This window comes from Ranitomeya variabilis, chromosome 6 (genome assembly GCF_051348905.1).
Source record: "Ranitomeya variabilis isolate aRanVar5 chromosome 6, aRanVar5.hap1, whole genome shotgun sequence".
Classification (NCBI taxonomy): domain Eukaryota; kingdom Metazoa; phylum Chordata; class Amphibia; order Anura; family Dendrobatidae; genus Ranitomeya; species Ranitomeya variabilis.
This window is the reverse complement of record NC_135237.1, coordinates 462548318-462563254: the sequence shown is the minus strand read 5'-3', so window position 1 is coordinate 462563254 and position 14937 is coordinate 462548318.

The window sequence follows — 14937 nt, the reverse complement described above, 5'->3', positions numbered from 1 at the left end:
GCATGGGATGTACTTGGACCTTCCAACATGACAACGATCCAAAACATAAGGCCAAGTTGACCTGTCATTGGCTACAGCAGAACAAAGTGAAGGTTCTGGAGTGGCCATCTCAGTCTCCTGACCTCAATATTGTTGAGCCACTCTGGGGAGATCTCAAGCGCACAGTTCATACTAGACAGCCCAGGAATTTACAGGAATTGGTGGCTTTTTGCCAAGAAGAGTGGGCAGCTTTACCATCCGAGAAAATAAAAAACCTCATCCACAACTACCACATAAGACTTCAAGCTGTCATTGATGTTAGAGGGGGCAATACACGGTATTAAGAAATGGGGTATGTGAACTTTTGATCAGGGTCATTTGGATGTTTTGGGTTGTTATTGTGATTTTAAAAGAGAAAACACAGTAGTTTGACAATAAATGGCTTCACCCAACTACTAACAATGAGTGGAGAAAAAGTTTTGGTGTTATCATTCATATTCTCTGAAAAAAGGTCAAGAAAGCAAAAATTATGCTGTGGTATGTAAATTTTTGAGCACAACTGTATATGTGCACACAGGATGGGTACACAATTTTTTCATTATGACTTTCCCTGCACCATAAAAACACATGTAACACATGTGAACAGATATATTAACAATAACAATATTTCACACCAATAATCCACTATATGATAGGGTATTTATATGGCTGTAAAAGAGCAGTGAGGATGGTGTGAATTTTCTGCATTTGTTAATGAAATTGCACTGAGATTAGTAGAGCACGAGGTTTGTGAAGCAAAGGTTCTCACTTATCTCCTATGAGATAAATCAGACATCTTGTTATGCTATTCCTAAGTATTTATCATACTGGGAAGGGATATTATAAAACTATACTTTATGCAAAAGGGAAAAATGAAGCATTTGGTAGGAATGCTTTGGTCATCTCATTGCTTTCCATAGCCATAACACACATTCTGAGGTCGGCATCATACATCACCTTTTTTGGTACATGTGCTCTCCTTTAATTTTCCGGACAGATGATGGACCCATTACAATCGATGTGCCTTTTCACATGTCTTTTTTTTAAAGACTGAAAAACGGAGACATGTTCGACTTTAAAGAGAACCTGTAGCATTTTTAGCATTATAAAGTAAAGGCATGGCCCATATGGCGCTTTTACACTGATTAAATTGATGCCTTTGGTGAGTCGATCTGATCTGTGGCTCTTATTTAATCAGAATTTAAAATGTGATATTTAAGTGCGCAAAGGCGCGATGCTGGGTAGAAGACCAAACGTGCCAAAGTCAATGGCCCCATGAAACAAATAGGATGAAACAAGGATTGTAAAAGCTGATACAAGGCCCAAAAATGGATCCAGCAGGCTGAAAATAACATAGACTGATTTTACATATGAGGGAAAAAAACAGACTTGTGTAACTGACTTAAGCATCGTTGCTTACAGATATGTCAAGTATAGGACATGCACCGCTGGCTTAGTGGGGACTAGTCCCCTAAAATGTTTGTGAAGTGAATTCTTTTCTCTACATGTAGAAAGGTAAATATGACCGATTGGGGTGTTCAGCAGGCAAGCTGAAAGACCTACTGTAGGAATACATCTGAGAACCCAAGCAGAAATACCCAAAACCTCTACTTAGTGCTGGCCAAGGCCTGACACTTCTTTTGTTTTGATTTAATAAAGATAGCAGTGCGGACTCATCAATAACCAGATTCTACTTCTTGATAAAGCATCCCAAACTTACTCCTTTACCTTGGTGATTGACATGCATGTATCTCATAGACATCCTTGATTTAAAGGCAACCTGTCACTAGATTCATGCTGCCCACACCACAGGCAGCATAAATCAGAGCCTGGCTGCCCGTCATATTATTCTCTGAAATGCCCCAGCGTTTCATAGAAGATCTAAATATCTAGCTGGGTGCTATAGGGATAGACCATCACCAGATTAGTCCAATGTTACCTCTTGCCACCTTTTCCCATCTTTGTTCCAGGTGGCTGACAGGTCTTTTCTGCGTGTGTACATAGGGAAGAGACATGTCAATCACCTTGAGCAGCGCAGGGAGAAACCGGCCAAGAGCAATGCTGGACTAGTCTGGTTTTTCCATATAGTCTCTGGATGGACCTAACAACAATATTTTCTTTAACACATTAGAGTGTTTCAGAAAAAAATATACCTGGCCACAGCTAGGCTCTGATTCATGCCAGCTGTATAGAAGTAAGACTCACTGGCCTGTAATTTCCTGGCTCCATCTTCCTTCCTTTTTGGGGATATTTGCCCTTCTCCAATCTTCAGGGACTTCCCCTTTTCACCAAGATTTTTCAAAGATTCTGGCTTGTGGTTCTGCAATTTCCTCTGCTATCTCTCTCAGTACCCTAGGATGGAATTCATCTGCTGTAGAACTTGTTCTAGAACCTTTTAACCCTTCAAATTTTCTGTCGCTAACACACTCTCTTACTTGTGGCCTTCTAAACAATAATACTTACCTCTTCAAAATCTATTAGTCAATTGCCTGACAAACAGGAACTAGCTTCCTGGGTGCCCATGTGACTTATGCCAATCTGGGCAGACTTTTAACTGTTAACCCTATCACAGGCTATCTAAACTGCTGCTGCATATAGTATGTAAAATCACATGTAAAACAGGTCATTGCAAAATATTAATACATTAAAATTCAGAGAGTGTCAGGACCAGAGATGAGCGAATATCTTCGTCTCCCTCCTTATTCGGCAAGCTATATCACTTATCGCATAAACTGCAGCGGGAACCCGGATACCTGCAGCGCTCCCGATAATCAGGTGTCTGGCGCTGCAGCTGCGTGTGTCGCGGCATGGAGAGCCTGTGTGCATCGGACCGGTCCAGGTATCCGGCTGCAGCTTCTCCGGTAAGCACCATAGCTTGCCGAATAAGGAGGGAGCCGAAGATATTCGTTCATTTCTAGTCAGGACAACTCTCCACCTTTACAATCAGATGAACAATCAATCCACAAAGAACACGTGGGCGCAATAGCGCTGTTCTAATAAAAAAATGGTTGTTGGCTTTTTCCACCTATGGAAGTCAGTTTGCATATTCTGAAAAATATATAAATACAAGTGTCATTTTTATGACATTTACCATAGTTATTGCTGCCTGGGGCATGTTTTTTGCTATATGTGTTGCCTAGCAGAAATTACATTCATACTTTTCTGATAGGAATGTCTATGAGATCTTTGTTTTATGATGACTTCTCAAGTCACTGATTATTATTTGTCTGTGGGTTGAAAACTTGTTGAAAAGAGACATTATCAGGAACTGGTCAAAAAGTTTATGCATCCCAAACCACCACCCATACACGAATGTATGAAGTTTAATACCCAACTTCTCTGTATTTTTCCATAATTAGTTATTTACAGCTAGGAAAAGCTGCAGAATCAAATCAAGATATCTGCTCCTTATTCTTGTTCTGTCTGGCTTGATTGAAGTCCTTGAAGACAATCCACTTTATCAAAGGCCTGGGATAAAAACCATGCACATGCGCCATTGTATTCCACATCTATAACCACACTCAAAAGAAGAAGCGGTAAGTGATATAATAAACACTCGAGGGAGAGAGAACATAAAACTACAAACTAAAATGCCAAACATTCTGCTTTATTTTGCTTATGCTTATTTTCATGTATTGCAGATTGATGTGATATACTTTTTTATATCGAAGAGCAATATGCTTTCATCATTCTGGTACCTGGGATGTTAAAGGGAATCTGTCAGTAGGTTTCTGCTATGTAATCTGACAGCAGCATGATGTAGGGGCAGAGAGTCTGATTTCAGTGGTGTATCACTTAGCTTAATGGTTGCAGCAGTTACGAATCACCATTTTTTACTGGGTGAAGCAGCTGTGAATCAGTTTTCTCTGCTGCAGATGTAGCAGTACTCAGAATGCTCAGCCATATGTAACCCCACAAACACCACAGCTTTATGCATATGATGTATAGCAGAGGCGTAACTAGGGTTTCAACTTAGGGGGGCGAAACATCTGAGTGGGCCCCTAACCAGCTAACCCTGATTGCAGCTACGGTTGCGCACTCTAGTTGTGAATATAGGGGAACCTCAGAATATGACCGCACTGTTATTGAAAATAAATCTATATACAAAAACGAACATTGACTTTACCGCCATATTTTGACCATATGCAACTTTGGTGGTCACAATACTCTGAGTGCCCCTATAACAACGATGCTTAAGTGCCCACTTAACATTTAATAATGTCCCCTAAGTTCCCCCATGTACTGCTCCATTATACACAGTATGGTGAGCTTAAAGCTTCCCTATACACAGTCTAAGGCCCCCACAGCTCACCTATACACAGTATGATTATTCTATAACTCCACTATACACCGTATGATGTTCCCACTGCTCCCCTTTACACAGTATGATGTTCCCGCTGCTCCCCTATAGATAATATGAGCCAAATGCTCCCCTATACACAGTATAATGCTGACAGAACTCCACTATAGAAAGTATTATGCCCCCAGAGCTCCCCTATATACAGTGTAATGGGCCAACAGCTCCCATATGCACAATATGCCTTCACAGTTTCCTATACACAGTATGATGGGCATGCAGCTCCCGTCAAACAGTATGATGTCCCCCACAGTTCCCCTGTACACAGTATGATGGGCCCACAGCTTCCTTATACACAGTATGATGGGCCCACAGCTTCCTTATACACAGTATGATGGGCCGGCAGCTCCCATATACACAGTATGATGGACTCACAGCTTCCTTATACATAGTATGATTGGCCTGCAGCTCCCGTATACACAGTATGATGGGCCCACAGCTTCCTTATACACAGTATGATGGACCCGCAGCTCCCGTATACACAATATGGTGGACTCACAGCTTCCTGTCATGGCTTGGATGCCCTGGTCATTTACTCATCCTCCAGCGTATTCACTATTTTGTGGCACTGCTGCAGTGCCGCTGCTCAAACTTGTGAGCGCAGCTTCTGACAGGCCAGAAGTTAGAAGCTATGTCACAAGCGCTCAATGTGAGGCTATGTGCACTTGTTGCGGATTTGTGCGGATTTACTACGGATTTACTGTGTTTTTTGTGCAGATTTCACCTGCGTTTTACCTACCTGCGGATTCCTATACAGGAACAGGTGTAAAACGCTGCGGAATCCGCAAAAAGAATTGACATGCTGCGGAAAATACAACGCAGCGTTTCCGCTTGGTATTTTCCGCACCATGGGCACTGCGGATTTGGTTTTCCATAGGTTTACATGGCACTGTACACCAGATGGAAAACTGCTGCAAATCCGCACCGTGTGCACATAACCTGAGAGTGAGAAAGAGGCCAGAACGAGGCTCCCACAGACTCACACTGATTAGTGACCTCTGTGCTGCTCCATGAAACACTGGAGCCTCGGACGGGTCACACACTGCAGGAGACGGAGCCGAGCGGAGACAAAAACAGATGAAAACGCCAGAAGGTGAGTATCAGACAGGGGACGGGGATTTTCAGCACCGCTCCAGCAATGAAATAAAAAAATAATGCTGGAGTGGTGCTGTAAATGTGGTGCAGCTCTAGGTTACTGTATGCGGCTCCTTATACTAATACTCATAAAAGACCCAGGTGGTACGTATCAATAGCCCCCTAAGCCCCCCACCCCCAATCTCCAGCCTCCCCAGACAGCAAATATTACATGATGGAGCACATATAATATCATAACAAAACATTATAATATTCAGCCCCCAGTGACCTGTCCCCCCTCCCCCACTTCAGCCCCAATACCCCCATCAGCTCACATCCACCCCTCAGTGCCCTGTCCCACCTCACCCACCTTCTGCCCTCACAACACCCAAATGGTCTCACATCCACCCCCTCAGTACCCTGTCCCCACTCACTCACTTTCAGCCCCCACAATACCCCCATGGCCTCACATTCACCTCACAGTGACATACCTGAATTTAATAAAGCTAATAAGTTCCATCCCCGGCACTTACTGATAAAGTTTGCACTGCAGGCAGGACCAGGAAGTGTCTAGGTGAAATGCAAGGTGGGCACTAGGACCCAGCGTGCCTGAGCCAATCCCAGCGTGCACAGAGTGAGGAAAACTGCAGCCAGGAAAAGCTTCATGAAGAGGTCAGACGGGCGAAACCATTCACTGCAGGAGGGAGACTGCAGCCGGTCACTGTGCTAGTAGCCAGCCTGCAGCTTGTCAGACGGGAGCAGACTTTATACTGCTCTGCTCCAATGCTGTGTTCTGCCTCGTCACAGAAGTGGCCCTGCCCTGGCTCCCGGTGGGCCCCTTCATGTGACAGGGCCCGGGGCGATGGCCCCCTCTGCCCCCCCAGTAGCTACGCTACTGATGTATAGTGACAGAGAGCTAAGTGCTGGAGGCATGGTTGGACTAGGAGGTACAAGGATGTTTGTCCTATAGTGATAATCTTCTGCTAATAAAACACTAATTTTATTGAAATAGCAAAACATGGCCCAGTAAGTGACACATCTCTGGAATCAGGCTCTTTGCACCTACACCATGCTGCTCTCAGATTACATAACAAAAACCTGATGACATATTCCCTTTAAGTCCATATTTTCAGAATTTGGTAACGCTGGGACCTTTTTGTGCTTTTTAAACGTTTGGTCTTTGAAAAAAATGGTTATTTTTGTGATTATTTTTGGATATTTTTGTGTACTGTCTGTGTGTATTGTACAGTGCTTATATCACACATCCCTTTTTTCTTTCTTGTTTGGTTTTGCATGTTATTTACATGTGTGGCACTTTATATCTAGTATTTATTTCCCAGCTACTTCTGTTTTCCCCTGGTGTTCTTCTTCTAGCCCATGTACAAGTGTACTTGCCCTGGCTTCAGAGTAATTCATGTAGAATTTTTAATTTTTCAAAATAATGAGGAACAGATGCTATTGTGAGAAAAAAAAGACATTTTAAAGGGTATCTATCAGTAGAGTTTTGCTAGTCTGAGAGCAGCATGACGTAGAGAAAGAGACCCTGGATCCAATGATCTATCACTCAGTTTACTAGATGCTGCAGTTTTGATACAGAATTTTTAGATGTAAGCAGCAGAGCTCAGAAATCTAACTCCGCCCACACCAAACTCTATATGCACATTGCCTATAGACAGTGAGCTGCTCATCACAGGAGTGGGTGGAGTCATACTAGCAAGCACGCACCAACTGGTCACTGCAATGATAACGTCCTAGTAATAAAAGCTTCACTGTAAGTGAACAGCAGCACACAACCTGACATGTGACACATCGTTGAATTCTGTGTTTTAACCCCTACTTCACGCTGTCACTCGACTACATAGCAAAAACCTGCTGATAGATTCTATTTAACAAAGAAGATATGAAATAATAGCATATCTGTTTTACTGCACCAGATAGATTGTATATACCATGTATGAAATGACAGACAAATGCAAACACATTGGTATCTGATGAATTAATTGATATATTCCCATTGGATTGAGCACAAAGCATTAGCTCTTATCTGACAATACTGATAATAGTTGATATATTTGCTCGTGATAGTCCAGCGAGTTCAGGATGTATTTGTTTTCTAAACTAGTTATCATCATAACTGTCACCAATTCTAAACAAGCCAATCAATATAGTCACAGAGATAGAGTTCCCAATTCATTCATAATCGCATTTGTCTTTGCCAGCCATCTGCGTTAAAGGGAGCTCCATCATGGATCGTGTAATATGAGATAGCAGCTTTTTATGTACAGTTGGAGACATTTAAGAACTTTCAATAATGGCGAGATAATGGCAGTGAATGAGGAGCGCAGATAAAGCCATGCTGTTTCAGTTGAAATTGATTGCTGTTGTCACCGAGCCACCAGGAAGCTGGCAAATGTGGCAATAATGTGGTCCACGGAGAGTTTAGTTATGCAAATGATCCGAGGAGGGCACATACAGTGCATTGTAGACGCTGCCGCTATCACATGAATGTGTCATTGAACAGACACGGACCACAGTGTAAGGCAAGCCACTGAAACGATAAACCAATGTGGTATATATATATATATATATATATATATACCGTATACATGAATGAGAATAAATTATTAATTGCATTCAGATTCTAATAAGCACCCAAGATATTCAAAGCAGTCTGGAGTGTTTTATTTCATGTGTGACCACCAGATGTTCAGCTCCTTTGTAGCTCCTGCCATTAAAAATGTCCTCATTAAAGTCATCATATGGCCGTAGTCATCATATTGGTCATTAGAATAAATGCCACAGCGGTGTCACGTGAGACCTCTGGAAAGACGTGTGGACCCGCCGTGTCCTTCTTAGATTAGATTTAGTGTTTAACCTGGAGTCTAATGGATTTAGTAATTTATGACCTTAAATCACCTCTTATGGTGGCATGGTCTCTGCACAGGGAATCCTCAGGTCATGTCCCAAAAGTAATCTCTAATAGCAACAGTTTGCACATCTCTGAATTGAAAAGAAGAAACGTGGCTGAATAAATCCAGGGTCAAAGAGGACAGGGTTTATACAACATGATAAGGCAAATACAGGGCAGGCATTGATCCACAGCCAACGATGCTGACAGTCCGGGTCAAATGCAAAATCGCAAACAATAAATTCCTTCAAAAATGAACAGAAGCCAAAGAAACCTGGTTATTAAAGCAAAATGTGTCAGCTCTGAGGGGGTTTATATGGTGAGAGCTAAGCTGTGCTCCGACAGATATAGTCCATGAGCCAAGAACCAAATTTGACGATATCGGTACCAAGCGGAGTGACTAATTCTCTTTGGTATTTTTAGGTAGATGCATGTCTGTAGTTTATTTTTTGATATGATAGCCCTTACATATACGTAGCTTATTAACCCCTTCAGCCCTAGGCCTATTTGTACCCAAGTGCCTAAGCCAATCTGACCTGTGCCACTTCATGGGCTAATAACTTTGGAACGCTTTCACCTATCCAAGCCATTCTGAGATTGTTTTCTCGTGACATATTGTACTTCACGTCAGTGCTAAATGGGAGTCAATATATTTTACCTTTCTATATAAAAAAATGCTAAATATTCGGAAATTTTGGAAAAATCGGCAATTTTTTAACTTTGAAATTCTCTGCTTTTTACAAAAATACTGATACCCCCCATAATAGTTATTAATTTACACTCCCCACATGTTTACTTCATATTGGCATCATTTTGAAAATGAAACCTTATTGTTTTACGACGTAATAGGGCTTATAGTTTTATGCGCAATTTTTCACATTTACAGCAAAACCCACTTTTCAAAGGACCAAGTCACTTCTGAAGTCACTTTAAGGGGCTTACATAACAGAAACCACCCATAAATTACCCCATTTTGCAAACTACACCCCTCAAGCTGTTCAAAACTCATTTTTAAAAACTGTTAACCCTTTAGGTGTTCCACAGGAATTTTAGCATGAGCCAAGAACCAAATATGACGATATCGGTACCACCCGGAGTGACTAGATGTAGTATTTGTAACAAAATTTAATCCAAGTTATGTAAATACACACTGAACATGTCATGTGCATATATATATATATATATATATATATATATATATATATATATATATATATATATATATGTTACTCCATAATATCTTCAACATCGGACTCTGAATCTGACTGTTGTTCTACTGGCTCGTCTTCAGTACCCTTGTTCTGGCATGTCTGTAATCTGCACATGTCTGTGCACTTCAGGCCATTGCTGAGGCAAGTACACTGAGGAAGTTCACATGACCGCACACACTTGCAGGACAGTAGCTGTATAATAGCTTCTGGTGCTGGTGCCCCTTGCATCCACTTGACAACAAGCTTTCCGTCGTTATCTATCATCCAACCGCAGTCTGTTGGGTTTGCAACCCATGGCTGGCTCTGCAGACTTCTCCTCCAGATCGCAGCCTGGTAGTTTGCACGCAGTGCATGCATGAAAAGGCAGTCCTGGCAAGGAGGGAGTTGACTTGACTCTACCACTCCACGTCTGGCACAGAACAGCTGATAACGGAGCCTGTTTACCTCAGTTGTTTGGGTAGTTGGCAGGTACATGTGGCAGGTGATTTCCTGTAACTTCTCAAAAAGTTCGGTAGACACTTCCCATGAACGACCAACTTCCTGAAAGGCATCCTGGTATGTCTTGTTCATCTTCAACTGCTTGAGTGTCGTCATCTTCCCACGGCCAGCGAATGCACTGACGGTGTCACAGCCTGTAAATGCATGCATACCAATCAATGAATCACATACGCTGCCTCCCAATGTTCGGCTCAGAGTGGTGATATCCAGGAATCTTGTCCGGTTCTGTGTACCGCATTTCTGGAACAGGTGGGATGGGATTTTGTGGCACATGCCCAGACACAGGACCATGACATCAGTATCCTCCGAAGTGATGATGACCGACTTGTAACCAGATTCTGCTGCATGAAGAGCATGGAGAAGGAGGCGTGTGTCTGCTTCTTCTTGATTTGACTTAAGGTCAGCAGCCTCTTCCCACTGTTCTTTGGTGATCTTAAAGCAGAGCTGCTCACATGTGACATACAGCTCCTTCTCCTCAAGCTTCTCCCTGTGGTGTTTCGCCTTCCATTCTTCTACCAGAAACTTTATGAGACTTGCCTTGTTGGAGGAACTACTTAGAAGCTTTTTCCACTGCTGGATGTTGTGCCCATGTTGAATGTTCTTGAAATGGATCCCTGTGCCTTCATATCTGTTGACTCTTTCTGTATCTTTGATGGATGTCTCCTTGTAGACGTCAAAGACAATATCAATGCGCTTGCTCTTAGCACCCTCATGGATAGCGCGACTCATTGCTGTGCCTGCTAGCTGGCCAAATGTTGCATTGTTTCCCTTCAGTTTCTGAACCAGGCTCATCCCATCAATGATGGTTGCAGAGGGCTCGGGGATCACTTCTGCAGGACGAGCATTCCTCTCCAACTCCCTTGCGAGGGCAGCCTTGTTGGTCTTGCGGATAGACCCATCACCATTGGCAAGTGCCCATGGCAATGGACCCAGGGGATGAGTCAAGACATCACTCATTTGTAGCTTTCTGTTCTCAGCTACAAGTATCATCTGGCCAAATAGGTTTCTGTCAGCCTTCAAAATTACCTCCTTGCCAAGACCTTGTCTGCGTGTCTTCATTTGGATGTTAGAGAACGTTTTAAGTTTGTTCTTCGTCATCTTGTCATGAAACAATGTAGTTGGCTTATCGGTACCCAAACGCTCATCCTTGAATGTTTGATATGCATCCTCTCCTATACTGTATGCCCCTTGAAGGTCTTTGGCTACATCTGGTGGTGCTACAGTCGCTGTTGACAAACTGATAAGTTCACCATTATGCTCTTTGTTGAAGGGGTTCACCCAACCTGTCTCCAGCAGTTGAACGAAAGATTGGACATCGGCTTCATCTCTTCTAATCCTAGACACCTGTAGGTCTGAATGGCTGAAGTCAGTATATTGTTGGCCTACCAGGGCCCTCAGCTGCCTCAAGTACATACTGCGGTACTCTGATGTCAGGTAGAACCTGGAAACAGCTCCAACTTTGAGGCTGAAGCCTTTTGTGCCCCCTGGTGTCTGGGTGTCTTTGTTGATTGTCTCTTCAATGGTCTGGTCCACAGGAATTCGTCCAAAAGGATTCTTGCTACCGATCTGGACCGAAAAGCCACCTTGCATGAAGTATTCATGGACCTCTGGGTGTTCTATGGGCAGCCGAGACATTGTGGCATAGTAATAGGTTAGGTATCGGGCATAGTTGACCTTGTCATAGGCAAAACACCATGGTATCATCTGTCGGATTGCTCCTAGGTGAAGCATCCAGTTGCCTTCTCTTGAAGCTCGAACCAGGGCCAGCATGGTCTCGACCATGTCCAAGTATGACATCCAGAATGCTGAGAGTTGTTCATTTCTGAGGGTCTCAAGATAAACTTGAAAGAGCTTCAGGGTAAGTGTGCAAGATTCATTATCCAAGAGCTTTTCGAAGGATCCCTGCGACACACTGATGCGAAAGTTTGTGATGTTCTTCAGTGTTTCATCCAGATGGTGAAGGTCCCTTGCATGGTTTTCTTCTAGCCATGGAAGGAAGTTTTTCCATGCAAGCCTCATAAGTGCTTCATAGACCAGCTTGTGTAGTCTCACTGCTCTGTTGTACCTCCGGCCGTCCATCACTCCAGACACTGATCCTTCAGCGATTACACCGGATTCAACACACAGATCTCTAAGGCCTGCATCCTGAAATAGGTGTCAGCCTCTACAGAGGGAGATAGGAGCTCTGCAGAGAAGACCGGAGAGTCCTGTTCAGCACAGAACGTGTATGTGTCAGTGTGTGTGCGTGTGTTGGGGCACCTCAGGGTGTCTTCAAATGTGACATAGCCCCCTAGATTTCTTCCAGTAAAATTTGCACTCCAAAAGTCATTTGGCGCTCCTTCCCTTCCGAGGCCTGCCGTTCCCCAATACTGCAGTGTACGACAACATATCGGGTGTTGTTGTGTTCGGGAGAGATTGGTGAACAAATAGTGGGGTGCATTTTTTGCTGGTACACCTCTTAAAAATAAAAAAATGAGCCTAAAATGACACCTTCATGTAAAAAATGCACTTTTTCCATTTTCTCAACCAAGTGTTTCCAACTACTGTGAAACACTGGTTGGGTCAAAGTGGTCACTATACCCCCTAAAAGATTCCTTGGGGGTGTAGTTTCCAAAATAGGGTCACTTTTTGGGGTTTCCACTGTGGGGGTACCTCAGGCAGCCTTCAAATGTGACATGGCCCCCTAGATTTCTTCCAGTGAATCCGCCACCCAAAAACCACATAGCGCTCCTTCCGTGTTGAGCTGTGCTGTGTGCCCATACTTTAGTTTACGAGTACATGTGGGGTGTTTCTATAAACTGCAGAATTAGGGTAACCAAGTTTGGGTTTGCCGTTAACCCTTGCTAGGTTGCAGGTAAAATTGGATTACAATGTAATATCTGGAAAAAAAATGAAATTTTGAAATTTCGCCTTCATTCTGCTAAAATTCCTGTGGAACACCTAAAGGGTTAACAGTTTTTAAAAATGAGTTTTGAACAGCTTGAGGGGTGTAGTTTGCAAAATGGGGTAATTTATGGGTGGTTTCTGTTATGTAAGCCCCTTAAAGTGACTTCAGAAGTGACTTGGTCCTTTGAAAAGTGGGTTTTGCTGTAAATGTGAAAAATTGCGCATAAAACTATAAGCCCTATTACGTCGTAAAACAATAAGGTTTCATTTTCAAAATGATGCCAATATGAAGTAAACATGTGGGGAGTGTAAATTAATAACTATTATGGGGGGTATCAGTATTTTTGTAAAAAGCAGAGAATTTCAAAGTTAAAAAATTGCCGATTTTTCCAAAATTTCCGAATATTTAGCATTTTTTTATATAGAAAGGTAAAATATATTGACTCCCATTTAGCACTGACGTGAAGTACAATATGTCACGAGAAAACAATCTCAGAATGGCTTGGATAGGTGAAAGCGTTCCAAAGTTATTAGCCCATGAAGTGGCACAGGTCAGATTGGCTTAGGCACTTGGGTACAAATAGGCCTAGGGCTGAAGGGGTTAATAAGCTACGTATATGTAAGGGCTATCATATCAAAAAATAAACTACAGACATGCATCTACCTAAAAATACCAAAGAAAATTAGTCACTCCGGGTGGTACCGATATCTGGCCCGGCTCATGGACTAATACAATGCCAATACATGTTACTTAAAAGATCGATCACCTCTGCAGTGCAGCCACATTTTAATCCATGTGAACCGTTCCAGTGGTTCAGACTGACCACATATGCTCAATGATGCGAGGTGATGGATGAAGAAACTTTTTGGGAACGTTTCATTTGCAGCTGAAAAAATCTTTTGTAGCATGAAAAATGTTTTTCCCCTGCTATCTGACAAAAATGTCAAACATGGCTGACTTCATACCAGAAGAGGGACACCTCTGTTAGGTTGTAGATGGCTGTTAAAGGCTATTCTCCACATTCATCTATGGAGTTATCATCTGTCCAAAAGATAACCGATCCCAAGAAAGGGGTTCTGCGATGGCCCGAATGACGAATTTACAGTAAATCCGCCACCACTCCATCAATTGTCTACAGGAGATAACCGAACGCTGTACTTAGCTATCTCTCGCAGTCCAGCGCGGTGATCCTCCATTCTGATAGGGCATTTAGATGCCTTGCTCTTGACACTGGTTGGGATCCCAATGCTATTGGAAACAACCCTTTAGTGCCTTAAATTAAAACTATTTTCCTAGAGCCCTTTTCTTCAGATGCCAATGATCTCTAAACAGCGATCATTACAATAAGCCCTGAATAGTGCCAGCTAACAAGTACTTACCAATTCCTTACTCGCACACTGCTGCTCTCCTCCACCAGAGGCAAACCATATATAAACCATGTAGTGTAATGATTACAGCTGAAGCAGATGGAGATAATGCAAGCAGTTGTAAATAATAATTAGTTAATAATCTATTTTGAGGTCTGCTGGCACATAGCGAGGAGAGTCACTAGAGTTAGTGACCATTCTGAGGGTAGACCTTATCGCGGTGGGATGGTTTTTACTTTCTTTTGATCAAAATATTGTCAATTATGTATCCTATATTTTTTACATGTATTACAACTACAAAGGTTAAGGGTCAAGGTCAAGACAATTTGCATTCTGGTTCAGAGTAAAGACAAGCCAAAGGTCGAAATCATGATCAGTATTGTAACATGATGTGACGTCAACCCAAAGACCAAGAAAATTCCAAAGAAAACTGCTAAGCATGGAAGAAGAGGACCTGCCCAGTGTGCACACTCCAGAGGCAAGCTAAGCTCCTCGGATGTGAGGTCTCACTGTTCTCTACCATAGAAGGTAGATAACGCACAAACTGAGCATGCACTGCTTACATTATTATGTCACATGATCCCTGAAGTCAATCAGTGCTGGCTTCACTCTTCTCT